The sequence below is a fragment of the Oratosquilla oratoria genome, chromosome 16 (genome assembly GCF_046742065.1).
Source record: "Oratosquilla oratoria isolate Oo_2021 chromosome 16, ASM4674206v1, whole genome shotgun sequence".
Taxonomy (NCBI): Eukaryota; Metazoa; Arthropoda; class Malacostraca; order Stomatopoda; family Squillidae; genus Oratosquilla; species Oratosquilla oratoria.
The window spans coordinates 45,847,431-45,864,930 of NC_134792.1; the positions used below are offsets into that span (position 1 = coordinate 45,847,431).

Genomic DNA, 17,500 nt, shown 5'->3' on the forward strand with positions numbered 1-17,500 from the left:
TAGACTAAGTAGGCTAGGTTAGGGAAACTTGGTCAAATAGATTGGGTCAGGCATGTTAGGTAAGGTAGAATAAAACCAGTAGATGAGCTAAAATAGGTTAACTTAAGTAGGTATGATTAGGCAAATTATGTTAGGCAGATTCGGGTAGGCAGATTAGGTTAGGCTAGGTTAGGTAGGTAGCTGTGGTTAAATAGGTGAGGTTAGGTTATCTTAGTTTCTATCAAATAAAATGTCATGGTTAATCGAACAAAACAGCTTTCAGACAAGTTGTTAATCTTATACACGCGTATGAGCCTACGCATGTACGTTTACACGCATGGTTGTATGCATGTATGGATGTATTCATGTATGGATGTATGGATGTATGCACGTATGTATGTATGGACGTATGTATTTCTCCACGTATATATTCACGTATGTATGCACCTATGCATTTATGTATGCATGTATGTATGCATGTGTGTAGGTATGCACGTATGTGTGTAGGTATGCACGTATATGTGTACGCATGCACGTATGTGTGTTCGTATGCATAATATATATATATATATATATATATATATATATATATATATATGAAACGTAAAGTTTACAACCAATGCATTCTACCAGCAATAATCTACGGATTACAAAGGATTACAAAGGCGGAGCATGCCGACAGGAGACGAGGGCGATGGAAACAAAGCTAAGGACTGCACAGAGGAGAATGGAGAGATCAATGATGGGAATAACACTGAGAGACCGAAAGAGAGCAAGTTGGGTGAGAGAGCAGACTAGAGTGAAAGATATTGTGGAAGCAGTAAAAGAGAGGAAGTGGAATTGGGCAGGTAAGTTGGTGCGAACGACTGATGAGCGATGGAGCAAGTGTGTTACTGAATGGACGCCGCGAGATAGGAAGCGTGGAAGAGGGAGACCAGACAGAAGGTGGAGAGACGAGATCGAGAGGTTTGCGGGAGTGACGTGGCAGAGGGTGGCACGGTCGTGTGAATCATGGAATGCTATGAAGGAGGCCTTTGTTCAGCAGTGGACTCAGGATGGCTCATTTGATTTGATGCATGTATGTATAAATGTTGGTATACATGTGTGCATGTATACAAGTATGTATGCATATGCGTATATGTGCACGTATCTATATACGCACACATGCTGTATGCGTCATGCCTAAACATTAAAAAACCCTGATTTGTGAAATATACATACATACATACATACAAATATATATATATATATATATATATATATATATATATATATATATATATATATATAATCTGATCATTTGTAAGACAGTTGCATGTAGGATTCGGACCTACTGCTTCAGCAAACGGTATGATAACCCATAACCTTACAGTGCCTTAACCCTTTCCTCCACCTCGGGAATCGGAGATAATCTGGGCTATAGAACTTTTGTAGCCTCGGTGGTGGAGAGGGTTAAGGCACTGTAAAGTTATATTACCGATGGCTGAAGCAGTAGGTTCAAATCATACATGCGACTGTCATAAAAATTCAGATGAATGTCGCTGCCACTAGCAAATTCCTCTCTGTTACAATGGCGAAGCATAAAAGGGATTTATTCCTTTCCTTACCTCCCCCCCCCCCACGAGAGGGCTCGGGTCTTGTTTAAAACAGGAATTGGGGTCGCAGATTAGTGATCTTTCCTATCCTCGGGAATCACAGGGATTCCGGATTACGAGACTTTTGTAGCCTCGGTGGAGGAAAGGGTTAAGGCACTGTAAGGTTACTTTACTGATGGCTGAAGCACCAGTAGGTTCGAATCCTACATGCGACTGTCATAAAAACTATCACATATACCGTATATATACATATATATATATATATGTATATATATATATATATAAAAATGTATATATATATATATGTATATATATATATATATATACATACATATCTACATTTACATATATACACGTATATATATATATATATGTATATATATATATATATATATATGTATATATATATATCTATATATGTATATATATATATATATATATATATATACATACATATCTACATGTACATATATACACGTATATATATATACATATTATATATATATATATATATATATATATATATTGAAGGGGAGAAGCGTAAACACCAGACTGAAAGTGGGAGGTTTAATGCCCGACGTTTCGGTCTTTAGTTCTTGGACAGTCTTCAGGGGTGTGATGAGGTACAGGGGTCAAAGAGCTTAATGTATTGGCCGTAGTTGGAACTGGGAGAGGTAGTTCGCACTGCTGAAGCTACCAGAGCTCCCCCTCCTCCTCCAGCCCGGTAACAAGTCTGTGCAGTTCATCTTGGTTGAGTGGTTAATCCAGGAAGGGTTAGGGATTTGACCCAGACGAGTTAATTAACCAGGGAAAGTTAGCGCGTACTTTGGATACGCTGTACCAATTCGTTCAAGTTTGCGGCCCTAGACGTCCGTGCACAGAGGTCAAAGATGATGACAACATATGTTGCATCTGAAAGACTCCTGACGTGCTCATCTCACGTTCCAGCAGCATTGGGAAAAGAAACAGTCATATTAAGGTCAACGAAGCATCGTCAGGGCGAGGGAATGGGTTCGTCCCTTAAGGGGTGCGGATCGTTCCAAATTTGGCCAGGCACATGATGGCAGGTCTTCAGGATGGACGGACTTGGAGGGAGCTGCCGAAGATTGACTGACTGACCAGCAGTGCACGCAACCAAGTCAAGAAAATCCGGAGCAGAAGCGTGCTAGTTTAGTAAGACGCCTCGCAGCAAACGGGTTTAAGAATTATTCTACTTGTCTCTAAGTGAGCAAGAAGTGGATTTCAGGAAACTAGGTAAATGGAGGGTTAGAGTATACAAAAAAAAGTGCGGTCATGCAGCTGTGAAGAAAAAAATAGGAAAAAGAAAAAGCTCGAGGCAGGTAGGGAAGGGAGGAGAGAGGGAGAGGGAGAGGGAGAGGGAGAGGGAGAGGGAGAGGGAGAGGGAGAGGGAGAGGGAGAGGGAGAGGGAGAGGGAGAGGGAGAGGGAGAGGGAGAGGGAGAGGGAGAGGGAGAGGGAGAGGGAGAAAGAGAAAGAGAGAAAGAGAAAGAAAGAAAGAGAAGAGAGAAAGAGAAAGAGAGAGAGAAAGAGAGAAAGAGAGAGAGAGAGAGAGAGAGAGAGAGAGAGAGAGAGAGAGAGAGAGAGAGAGAGAGAGAGAGAGAGAGAGAGAGAGAGAGAGAGAGAGAGAGAGAGTTTGTGTGTGTGTGTTTTAGCATACAATACATATATATGTATCTACAACAAGGACTCTTTCACCTCTTATAATAGGTGAAGGAGAGTTAAACCACACCATATACAACGAAGACCCAATGTCTGCCCGTTTACATCTCAGAAGATATTTTCAATTTCACGAGAGAAGGGAGTTCATTAATTCAGATATAGACAACTGACGAATCTGACTTCAGACGATTTCATTCAGATTAAAACTTTTAGTAAAGCCGCTTCGATCAACAATAAATGGATGAATATCAAACTTGCCACACTTTTTTTCTGTCTCTCATCAGGCGGTTTTAACCGGTTTAGATAAAAAACATATAATCGTGACTATGGGGGTCAATCGTTTTGAGGCTCAGTACTACTCAAAGACGAGGCACAGAGGCTGTATCGTCACCCACGGGATAGCCCGGTGGTTCTGCAGGGGACCCTAATTCTAAACTCTTGTCACTTGAGAGGGCTCTTTGAACTGGCACCAGACGATGTTATTCAGTCCAAGAGAGGCCTCCGGCCCTCAGTGAGGCAAGGACAGTTTTGGGGACTACTAAAGGAGTTGTTGGTCGATCACTGTTCGGAATGTTTTTCTTATATTATATAAGAGTCGCTCTCAAAAGTTCACTCACCACTCTTGAATTACTCTCAAAAGTACGTTTCCTACTCTTTACCTACTCTCAAAAGTCGTGTCCCCACTACTGAATTAAAACAAATGCTTAGACGAACGAGTTGTCTTGCAATATTATTTCCCTTTTTCATGCAGAATCGACAGATTGTATTCTCATGGTGCAATAGAACTAATGCGAGCAACTGTACGAGTACCCACCTGACCCAGTTCATTTCTTAGAGAAACCAGCTCCCGTCCCTTAAACACCGTGCTCCCCCCCCCACAATCACCCCCACCCCCATGCCCTCTGGAAAGTCGTCCCAAAATGACAAATCTGCAACACTCACCCGTGCCGTGATGTGGACGTGTTCCCTTCGACTCTACTTCAGAGGCTCAGCACTCCGTGGGTCTACTGACACAGGAGGAACCTGATCGAAGTTACTCGAGGTCTTCTTACCCGCCGGTCTTCGGCGGTTGGCGTTCCCGCGGCGGCGTCGTCGTCATGACGCAGAAGGATGCGGGGTCAAGTCGATGCCACTGGTATCCAATAAGGAAGGACACGAGGAAGAGCAGGAGGAAGAGGAAGAGGAAGAGGAGGAGAAGGAGGAGGAGGCGTCCTCGCACTAGTCTTGGTGTGTGGCGCCGATGTTACGACCACCACTAGAGGACATTGTTGTTGAGGTCTCACTCTACGGCCTCCTGGCTTTCTCACGAAGAAGGTGTCTGCTTTGCCTCTCTACGACAGTCGGGTTTTGTTGTCCTGGTGAGATCAAATTTGCACACGGTTAGGTATACATCTCTCTGTGAGGAAACATAATATTTCATCTCTTTTCGTCGGTACTGGCCAAAGTTAACAGACTTCGGTCGCACGGCGAGTTCGCGATTAATGCGATCACTGACACGGTCAAACGATGTTTTTACTTGACAGTCCCTGGTACAGTGACAGAGACATCGAAGCACTCCGTAACGCAGTCGCAGACACAGACACAGGCAGAGGCATAGTGCATATGCAATCATTCTGAAGCACACGCAAACACACTTTTGCACGTGCATTCACGCACACAATCGCACACTTACACACAAATGCCCACACACAAGCGCGCCCACGCTTGCCAAAGATTGAACCATTGAAATTAAGAGATATACTGCTGCAGTAAATGAACGAATAAATGGATAAATAAAAATTAATATATTAATAGATATACTGTATACCATACAGTATATAAATAGATAGAAAATTATTAGCATGAATGAATAAAGTAAATCAATGAATGAATAGATGGACAAGATAAATGAATACGTAGATATATAAACAAACCAATATATGGATAACAACCTACAAGGAAATGAACAATTTAACAGATCGAAGATCAACGAGGCAAATGAACAAGGAAATATAAATAGATGAATTAACAAATAGGTAAATGAATGCATAGACAGACAAAATAAACTAATGTATAATCAAATGAACAAACAAATATGTAGATAACAAAAAACAAGGACCGATCAGGGATTCCTCCCTTGTGTCACACAGAGGCGGACAAATTCCTCGTGCGGCTCTTTCCTTGGCACCCGACACCAAAGGTTGGCACTCGTAAGCCTTCCCTGGTGCCAATGACCCTCAGACAACCAAGTACTCGTCTTTAGGTCTCTGTAGACAAGACTTGACCTTGGCACTGACAGAGGAAGGACCAGTACCACCGTCCTGTATGACACAACACTCAGACACCCTCCTCCTACAGCACAGCGAAAGGGTCTTTATGTTGTATTGTAGCTAAGAGCAGGCTATTTCATGCAGCCGAAGGGCGGGACTCTGGCCTAACCACTTTCGTATGAGTGGCGCTATTTTTGTTCCAGCTGTCGCCAAGCGATTTTATTCATCTCCATGGCACCCCTACCCACCACCACCCTCAGTATCGAAGGTGTTACATATCATCTCGAATATACCCATCCGTAGCGGGTGGCACTTTTCCTTTGATGTTAAATACCACAAGGGTATTCCATTTGTCCTCGTGGCACCCTCTCGGTGGCAAGGGGGCTATAGAGGGTCTAGAACTTTGGATGATCTAGAAAGTAGGGCACTGTGGGCAAGGGAGTGGCATTTAGGAGGGTTGCGATTTTTTTTTTTTTTGACCCGGTACGAAACGAATTTTGAGTTGACTGGGACCCCGTTTGGTTCAGGCGGGGCTGTCGATCGCATTCATTCCGAGAGAGGTACCGCGCCGGTGCCGACTCCCGAAAAGCTGAAACCCACACCACGACTGTCCTTCAAGGAACGGTTCTTTTGCCATCCTTCTGGCTGCCGCCAGGCGATTTCACTCAGCCTCCTTGCTACCCAGAGGATGGTTCTGCTGACTATGACATTCCGGATAGTTGCTGGCTTCGTCTCCTTCGATGAGTCACTTGTCGAGGCTCTAAATAAAAGGAATCACGTGCACTCAGAATGAGTATCCAATATGTATGTATATATGTGATTGTGTGTGTGTGCATGTGTGTGTGTGTGTGTGTGTGTGTGTGTGTGTGTGTGTGTGTGTGTGTGTGTGTGTGTGTGTGTGTGTGTGTGTGTGTGTGTGTGTGTGTGTGTGTGTGTGTGTGTGTGTGTGTGTGTGTGTGTGTGTGTGTGTGTGTGTGTGTGTGTGTGTGTGTGTGTGTGTGTGTGTGTGTGTGTGTGTGTGTGTGTGTGTGTGTGTGTGTGTGTGTGTGTGTGTGTGTGTGATTCACCATGGTATTGCATCACGTGTTTGACCTTTGATGGACAGCTATTTCCCTCCCGAAAGAGAGCTCAGAGCTCATGTATGACCGATCTATGGGTAATGCTGTGGATTTACACGCACACACATCCCCAACTTCCCGCCCACGAAAGTCGGAGTAACGACACCTAGCACAGCGATACTGAAATTATTTCAGCCTTGGGCGGGATTCGAACCCGGACCGCCGTGTGTGTGTGTGTGTGTGTGTGTGTGTGTGTGTGTGTGTGTGTGTGTGTGTGTGTGTGTGTGTGTGTGTGTGTGTGTGTGTGTGTGTGTGTGTGTGTGTGTGTGTGCGTGTGTTCGTGTGCGTGTGTGCGTGCGTAGTCCTGTACTCGTGTGCGTGTGCTTGCGTCTGTACGTATGAACGTTTGTGCACACATATACAAGGTTCAAATATCTCTCGTCTTTTACTCTCGATTTGTTCGCTATCATGAGGCACTTGAAGAGCCTCAGAGGTCCGGACACCAAAACCATTGTAAAAATACATCCTGGCACCAAAGGTCTTGCAACAGTATTCCCACCTTCCGTCTTCCCCCCCGCCCCCCTTCCTCCCTTCCGCTCTTCCCTTGCGAAATGCATAGTCATGGTCCTGTCCTCGACACTGACAGCGGAAAAAAAGCATATGAAAACAAAAACAAAAAGATAATAGATAAACTACGCACTAGAGGTGGAGGCCTAGTCTTGGCACATGCTCCAGCCTAGATAATGCCGAGGATGTGTATGCGCGTGTGCCAACAGAAGCCCGTGTTTTGAATCCTTTGCATGTCTAAAGGATTCGTCTCGTCCTTTACTCAACAAAGCGAAAATATACAATTGCGCGCGCATAGAACGATAATCAAATAAACAGATAAACAAATAATTGAATGAACAGAGAAGGAAACAAGTAAAAAATGAATTGATAGATAAACTTATAAGTAAATAGGTAAACGAATAAACAAATGAATAAGTAAATAAGTACATAAATGAATGAATAGATAGATAATCGAATAAATGAATAAAAAAATAACAATCAAGTAGGCACATACAAGCACGTGCCAAAATAAAAGGAATTGTGTATTGCATCTTCAGACGAAGACAGACGAGCTCAGCCACGGCATAAAACTCTTTTGTGTATTGCATCTTCAGATGAGAGAGGACAACTTAGATACACAATCAGACCAAGAGAGGGCAAACAGGGACAACCCGCCTCAGGTTGTCTTTTTTTATTTTATTTATTTTATTTATTTATTTATTTATTATTATTATTATTATTTTTTTTTTTTTGCGAAACTTTGGCACAGCTCTTTGTGGGGGAGAACTTGTTTACAAATGTTATAGACAACTTATAGTACTTCAAATATTCATAGCTCATGTTTACATTTTTCTAACATGAGCAGAAAATTCAACATGACTATCCTATTTATTCTAGAATAGTTTTATATCTTGTTGGGATTTTGGACCCGGTCCGGCCCGTGTGTTGGTCAAACAACTTTGTGGTGAAGCAAGTCACTATCTAAGTTTATCGTCTCAACTTGATACTCTCGTAAGTAAATCCTCGTTTCGAAATCGAGAACCTTTCCCAGGCAGTGAAAGGAGGTGGGGGGGCACTTAGTGAGCACATAAAATCTGGGACTATATCTGCACCATTCCGAAGTTTTACAGACCTGGAATACCCGTACCTTCGTTGGGCAATGGAGAAGGAGTTGGGGGGGGGCACTTAGTCAGCATATAAAACCTGGATCTGGAATGTCTATGCCATCGTCAAGCTGTGGAGGAGGAGGAGGAGGAGGGGTGGAGTGTGGAAGGGGAGACACTTGGCGAGCGTTACACGATGACGGGAAGGAGCCGAAGACGAAATGAACCTTTGTAGGTCAGAGTTTGGCATTTGCGTGTTTACATACAGGGTGACGAGACTTATAGAGGCACCTGGTGCCACCATAAGCCTACCTGCTTGGCACTCGATGTTGTTCAGTGAAGCACTACACCACACAGTGCCACCTCACCTCCCCACAGTGTCTGAGTGACACGTTACGTCACATCCATCCAAGAGACCACGTGGCGCCGTGTGACGGTACGTGACGCCCTCTGGTAACACGTGGTACGCGATGACGTCCAAAGGATGACCCGCCACAGGGACATTGAGCGTCGTCCTGAAGAAGTGCCTCACGAGGCTCCATGTCGCCGTGAGATGGGGAACAATGAGCAGGTACACAACATGATCGGTCCCCGTGGAAGATAGCGTGACACTAATACACATCATAGGTTCCGCGAACGCCACTGAACAGCGGGTTGCTCGACGGTCTACGATGCGCTTGCGTCAAGTCGCTGCTTTCTTCTCGCGGGTGAAAAGCCGTCGATTCTAATTCTTCACGAGCGAAATGTCGTAGATTTTTATCTATTCTCGCGGATAACAAGATTTATTCCCACAAATGAAAACTTTTTCTATTTTCTTTCTCCCGCAAGCGAAAAAAAAAATCGTCGACTGTTTTTTCTTACAGACGAAAAAAATCATCTATTCTTTCTTCTCACGGTCGGAAAAGTCGTTGATTCTTTCAACTCATGGTCGGAAAAGCAGAAGATTATTTTTCTTCACGAGCGAAAAAGTTGTCCATTCTTAATCAATCTTTTGTGCATAGAACATCCACGTTTCTGGATCATCCGAGATACTCTACAATGAAAAGCGCGCTCGAATCACAACGAAAGAAAGTTCGAGGATAAACATCAAAACAAAAACCCGGACTTGTTTCTCTCGAGCCGCACATCTTATCAAAAGAAGCATCATCCAGTGATCAAGATTGTTTTTCAATAGAACTATCCGCACTATTGATTTCACTAATAATACTCGCTCTGTCGGAGACAATGAAAGAGAACAAATATCAAGTAATTGAACATAAGAACATAGGAATGGAGTAGACTGCAAGAGACCATAAGGCCTACACTAGACACTTCCATGTCCCTTACCAACGATGATCCCTATCCATAAAGTTATGTAATCTTTTCTTAAAACAACAGTTTCAGCGCTAACTACATGATTACTAAGTCTATTCCATTCGCTAACCACTATGCTGGGAAAATAGTCCTTGCCTTTTTCCTTCTTAGACCTAAATTTGCGTTGTTTAATCTTTCGAAGCGATACACGGGCAGCTAGATTTTCGCCTAAGAGATGAGACCAAAAACCTACGAAGAAAAGGTGTCGAGTTACTGGAAACAGTCGTCTTGAATAAATAGAAAATGTGCTAACATGAACTGAATTTGACGAGTTTCAATTTTTTTTTTTTTTTTTTTTTATCTTTCTTCAGAGGAAAAGGACCGAATTTTTTTCCCCTTTGCAAGTCGCCAACGGGAGATACTAGCAAGTTTGCGGACGTTTGCCTGAATATGAATATATATTATATATATATATATATATATATATATATATATATATATATATATATATATATATATATATATATATATATATATATATATATATATATATATATATATATTATATATATATATATATATATATATATATATATATATATATTTATATATATATATATATATATATATATATATATGCAAATAAAAACAGGGCTAGGGAATTAATACCATTTTAGCGAATCACTTCCGACCAAGAATACTTTAAGACCCATTTTAGTGATTTGAACTACAGCAAAGCACCACCGAATGATCACCCAAAATCATTATTATTATTGTCATTAGGTAGTTATCCAGGGCGTTAGGGGAAAATCCCTAACACGACCCTTTCAGTTTCAACAACTGCCCGACAGTTTTAGAAAATCACTACTGGTCGCTCGAATAGATTCATTCTTTTCAGCAAAAATTTGCCGCCATTTCAGCGCGCGGCTTCAGTGATCACCAAACACAAAACAATACAAAGATGTGAAATATAACAAAATCAAATACAATAATAAACTATAAATCCTGGACCCTTCTTGCACACAAGAGCAAGCGCCCGCCCTTGTACGGACCCGACCAGATCCTGGGTCCCTTCGGAGGACGAGGGGGAGGAGGAGGAAGGAGGAGAGAGGAGGAGAGAGGAGGAGGGAGAGGACCGGATCACCTGCCAGGGAGGAGGCCAGGCGATGTCTGACTTCCTAGCCCTTACTGCCCGAACGCCCAACCAGCCGGGCACTACCACCCCTCCTCCCCCCTCCCCCTCCCCTCCCTCCTCCACCACCCCCTTCTTCCCACCTCCACGTCTCTCCCTCACCCTTCCGCCCTCTTTCAGAACCTCCTCCCCTCCCTTCTTATTCCTCTCCCACCCTCTCCTCCCCTCTCACTCCTCCACCCTCTCCTCCCCTCTCACTCCTCTCCTCCCCTCTCACTCCTCTTCCACCCTCGCCTCCTCGCACATGCGTAAATGCAAAGATTTGTTCACTCCATTCCCTATCTCCCTCCACTTCTCTCACTTCTACACTCCATTATATTCCACTCTAATACTTCCCTCGATCCCTCTCTTATGTTTATAAACACGCACACTATATATATATATATATATATATATATATATATTATACATATATATATATATATATACGTATATACATTTGTATATAGTATATATATACATATATATATATGTATATATATATATATATATATGCATATATATATATGTAAGTATATTTGTTATACATACATATATACATATATATATACATATATATATATGTATACATATATATGTATATATATATATGTTTATATATATATATATATATATGTGTGTGTGTGTGTGTGTGTGTGTATGTATATATGTATATGTATACATATATGTATATGTATATATATGTATATGTATACATATATATATATATATATATATATATATATATATATGTATCAATCAATCAATCAATCAAATCAGCCATCCTGAGTCCACTGATGAACAAAAACCTCCTTTATAGCATTCCATGATTCACACGACCGCGCCATCCTCTGCCACGTCACTCCTGCAAAATTCTCGATCTTGTCTCTCCACCTTCTGTCTGGTCTCCCTTTTCCACGCTTCCTATCTCGCGGCGACCACTCAGTAACACACTTGTTCATCAGTCGTTCGCAATATGTATATATATGTACATATATGTATGTATATATGTATATATATACTTGGTATCCTGTTCTTGTCCAATTAGACAAGAACAGGATACCAAGCGCTCGCAAATTCTCGAGTCCCTTCTTATTAAAGAGAGGTCTCCAAAATTAAATCTGCAATCTAGAAACCTTGCCATAATTCCGTCTATGAAGTCCACCACAGTATAGAATTCCAACCCCCCCCCACGTAGTTCCACCATCCCACAGAGTTCCACCATCCCACGGAGTTCCACCAGCATTCCTCCCCGTTGATCATTTTTACGTGACCTCACCCCGCACCATGAGCCTTAGTCTTTCAATATATAAACATGTCTTTTTCTATTGTGATCAATATCACTTGAAAATGTACAAAGTGTAAGAAACGCCGTGAATACATTAAGAACGCTCTACCGTGTTTTACTATGCCTTTTGGCAGTAGTATTTCTGTGCTCAACTCAACGCATAAATCTGCAGTTCGCAAAGTAAAGAGAATCAACAAGAATAAAATAAATACAGAAGTCGCTATATCTTTTAACCAAATATGCTTACAGGAGAACCTGCTGCCTAAATATTCAAATATATGTATATATATATGTATATATATATATGTGTATATATATATATATGTATATAATTATATATATATATGTATATATATATATATATATGATATGTATATATATATGTCTATGTATATACTGTATATGCAATGCATATATATGAATATGTATATGTACAGTATATATATATATATATATATATATATATATATATATATATATATGTATATGAATATGTATATATATATATGTATATATATATCATATATATATATATATATACATATGTATATATGTATATATATATATATATATATATATATCTATATACACATGTATATATATATATATATATATATATATATATATGTGTATATGTATATATATATATATGTATATAAGTATATATATGTATATGATATATTATATATATATATATTTATATATATATATATATATATATATATATATATATATATATATATATGCAATAAAAACACTAGGAGCGTGTGTTCACAAATGCGTAAGTAACCACTAGGAAAAGTAAACTAACGAAGCAGAGCGCTTTCGTATAATTACATCTTCAGTGCAGATACAAAGAAGGAATTATAAAATAAAGAAACAAGGTACAGAATATATGACTGAGTGAGACCTAGTGAAGAGGGCACTCGGAGAGGTAGTGGAAGAAGTACACGTGACGGACATTTGAACCGTCCTGGTAACCAACAAGTATGGGACAACTGCTCACAATTTATATTATAATTTAAATAACTTTGAAATTTCATGAGAAATATAACTAATTTGTACAAACCTTGATGGAGATTAACATTTATTCCCTTACTAGATTTGATCAAACTGCATTCAATTCAATTTCTTTCTGTTATGTTGTTGTTGTATGTGATGACTTTAGCGTTATCCCAGTCAACTGGGTGGTTAAAATTGTTCATTTGGTTGAATATACCTTGTTTCTTCATTTTATAATTCCTTCTTTGTATCTGCACTGAAGATGTAATTATACGAAAGTGCTCTGCTTCGTTAGTTTACTTTTCCTAGTTGTTACTTACGCATATACATATATATATATATTATATATATATATGTATATGTATATATATATGTATATATACCTGTATATGTATATAAATGTGTATGTATATCCATAGGTATATATGTATATATATTATATGTATATATATTATATATATGTATATATATATGTATATGTATATGTATATGAGTATGTATATATATATGTATATATACATATATATATGTATATATACACATATATAAATTTTATATATTTTCTATGTTACGCACTAATGTGCGGTCGTCTGGATGCAGATTTCTGAGTAGAGTACTGAAGTCGGTGTTTTCCTCTAGACGTCTTTCGGCTCTAATTAGCCATCTTCAGGAGGTGTTGTCTGGTTGAATTGTTGACAGAGAATGACGCGGTTTGATCGTGTGGTGGTATATATCGGCGGAGAGCGGAGTGCCCAAACGTCCGCCCGCCAATCAGCGCGCGGGGTGCATCCTCTGTCTTCTCGTTGGTAACGACGTTTCAGGTTGCTGTTGTATATTAATAGCGGGTTTTTTATTGTAAATTAGCACCGCTTCTGTCATCTTTAGTCTTCTGGTGTCATTGTTTCTTTCAATGATGGCGGTGGTGCCTTCCATATGGTGTCTCTTAAGTGTTAGTCCATGCTCGTACAAGTAGTGTCTTCTTATGGCGCCGTCCTGCAGATGTGCTGAAATTCTCTTAGACAGTGTTGTAGTGGTGACGCCAATGTACCGAGAATTTAGGCGACTGCAGTCACCACTCGAGCAAGTATGTTGGTACACGACGTTCACCTCCTGCATTTCACTTGTCTTAGGGAGGCAGCTATTCTTGACAACTAACTTGGATGTCCTTCTTGTTTTGTAGTAGATGACGAGGTCGATTTTTGAAGAAGGGTCGGTGGGTGTGACATTCTTATAAATTATATTTTTGATGGCTTTCTCGTCATCCTTGTAGGCTGAAGACATAGTAGCACTGTAAAAGAGTTTTATGTTTTGTGTAACTGTCTGTTGTTCTTGTTGGTGCATAAAGGTGTTCAGTCGATGCCGGATAACACTATCTATTTCTTGGATGGAGTAATTGTTGTTGCTGAGAAGCTGGGTTATTCTCTTGAGCTCTGCGTTCGTGGCGGTCCATGTTGAGCAGTGGGTAAGGGCTCTTTTGACGAAGGCGTTGATGACGCTGCGTCGATACCGCTCAGGACACTCGCTTGCACCATTAAGGCAAAATCCGAGATTGGTGGATTTGGTATAAACTTCCGTAGAAAAGGAAGCGGCTTCACAGCAAGCTCCCTTTCCTCGACATTTTGGTCCGTTGTGAAGCCGCTTCCTTTTCTACGGAAGTTTATACCAAATCCACCACCAATCTCGGATTTTGCCTTGACGTTTGGGCACTCCGCTCTCCGCCGATATATACCGCTACACGATCAAACCGCGTCATTCTCTGTCAACAATTCAACCAGACAACACCTCCTGAAGATGGCTAATTAGAGCCGAAAGACGTCTAGAGGAAAACACCATGGACTTCAGTACTCTACTCAGAAATCTGCATCCAGACGACCGCACATTAGTGCGTAACATAAAAAAGATATTCTATAAACAGAATAATGCTATCTCAGCTGTTGACTTTAACAACGCATGCATTAACGGCCTACTTCCAATATATATATATATATATATATGTATATATATAGTATATATATACATATATATACATATATGTGTATACATATATATATGTATATATATACAAATATATATATACATATACATATATTCATTTATATATAAATATATACATATACATATATGTATATACATATATATACATATACATATGTATATATATACACATATATATATATATATGTATATATATACATATACATATATATACATATACATATGTATATATATACACATATGTATATATATGTTTATATACATATACATATATATACATATACACATGTATATATATACACATATATATATATGTATATATATATACATATATATACATATACATATGTATATATATACATATATATGTATATATATATATATATACATATGTATAGATATATATATATACATATACATATGTATATATATACATATATATATATGTATATACATATACATGTATATATACATATACATGTATATATATACATATATGTATATATACATATATGTATATATACATATATATACATATACATATGTATATATACATATATATACATATATATACATATACATATGTATATATACATATATATATATATATATATATATATATATATGAATGTATATATCTCGGAGGCGACTCCAGGTCATCAACGTCACTCGGGCTCATCACAGATTTCGCCTAAGACACATGCATAAATGAAGGTAAGAGACGTAATGCACACCGTAGACTTTTACCTCTACCAAGCTAATACGTATTAGCCCGAGTTACTGGACAGTTTTCCGTTCCTTTAAGAATATTGTATAATTTAAATCTTTCTTACATTAGAATTTAAATCCTAAGCTCTATAGAAATCTATTGTTTCAAGGAAACATTGAATTTGAATTACTTTTAATTCTTACAATTATAGATAACAACTTGGGCAGGTAAGCTCTGAGCCCGAGCGCATTATCAACTCAAGAGATGCCAGTTAGTCTTTTACCCAGCTTACCAAGCTAATTTGTATTAGCCCGAGTTACTGGACAGTTTTCCGTTCCTTTAAGAATATTGTAGAATTGAGATCTTTCATACATTGGAATTTAAATCCTAAGCTCTGTAGAAATCTATTGTTTCAAGGAAACATTGAATTTGAATTACTTTTAAATTCTTACAATTATAGATAACAACAAGGCTGTAAGCTTTGAGCCCGAGCGGCGGAGGCAGGATCCGGAAAAGCTCTGATTGGCCGAGCCGAGAAGCAGCTCGACTATCATTGGGTGACGAGTCAGGCGCGTTAAATAGGAGTAATATTTATATTCTGACACAGCCCACCTAGAGTCAAAGACTATATAGGAAAGACGGGAAAGCTCACGGAGAGCCGCATCTTCCACATACATTTTACTGTGCGGCTCTCTCAATAGATGGCGTGTACGCCAATCATCAGTTTTAACTGCATCGTCTGTTTGTTTACAATTAAGCGGGACATTCAATCATAGAGTGTGGGCGGAACTATCACCCATGTGTGGTGTGCAAAAAGAAAAAAATGCCTTTCCCCATCTAATACAGACAGAGAAAGGTAAGAGATTCAACATACTCAATACATGGAAACTTTAACAGAAAATGGAGGAATAAAATAGAACATAGTTAAAATCTTCTTTATCTTTATGTCAGACTCAGTGCAGTGTCACTTAGCTTGGAAATGAAAATTATAGAAATATGAATTGATCATGTCAAATTCATACCATATCTTTATGGCAGTCCCAGGCAGGCACAGCAACTTTGATATAGTTATGTCATGTTCTTAGCTTATGTGGTAAAGTTATAAACTTTTACCTTAATTTTGAATAAATGGCCAAATACACAGCAAAAAAAAGTTGAATCGCATGTATGTTTCTTTTTTTTTTTTTTTTTTTTTTTTGATAGGTTGTGACTGCTTCTTAAAGTTCTTTGGTAGTTTTAAAATTTAACGGTTTTTGTTGAATGATTTCTCTGTGTTATGCTTGTTCTTTTACGGTCTCAATAAACGTCGACCAACGCCGACCAAACCCAAATAATGACGGCTTTTGCTCAAATGCATAATTTTATATAGAAATTAGCATGTGGTTGCATTATTTGACCAATTTTCTTTTTAAATGTGTGATTATCATGTAATTTGATCAAAGAGAAGTTACGTTTTTATCGTCTGCAAAATTACCTAAGTCGACCAACGCCGACCAAACCCAAACAATGACGGCTTTTGCTCAAATGCATAATTTTATATAAAAATTAGCATATGGTTACATTATTTGACCTATTTTCTTTAAAATGTGTGATTTTCATGCAATTTGATCAAAGAAAATTTACGCATTTATCCTCTGCAAAATTACCAACCACAGCTACGAATGCCGTCCGACTCACTAATAGCCGACCAACGCCGAACAAGGACGGTTTATACTCAAATGCACGATTTTGTGTAAAAAAAAACTAGCATAAGGTTGCATTATTTGACTTATTTTCTTTAAAATGTGTGATTTCCATGTCATTTGATCAATGAAATTACGTTTTTATGCTC

The 17,500-nt window shown here is 39.0% G+C and overlaps 1 protein-coding gene across 1 annotated transcript in view; it reads right to left on the bottom strand.

The window, feature by feature from the left end:
- Positions 1-4,463, bottom strand: part of LOC143033953 (battenin-like) — an 80,872-nt gene extending 76,409 nt beyond the window's left edge. Inside the window, exon 1 of the mRNA XM_076199661.1 lies at positions 4,195-4,463. The gene's annotated coding sequence lies outside the window, so the exon portion shown is untranslated. The remainder of the gene's footprint in view (positions 1-4,194) is intronic.
- Positions 4,464-17,500: the final 13,037 nt, after the last annotated feature.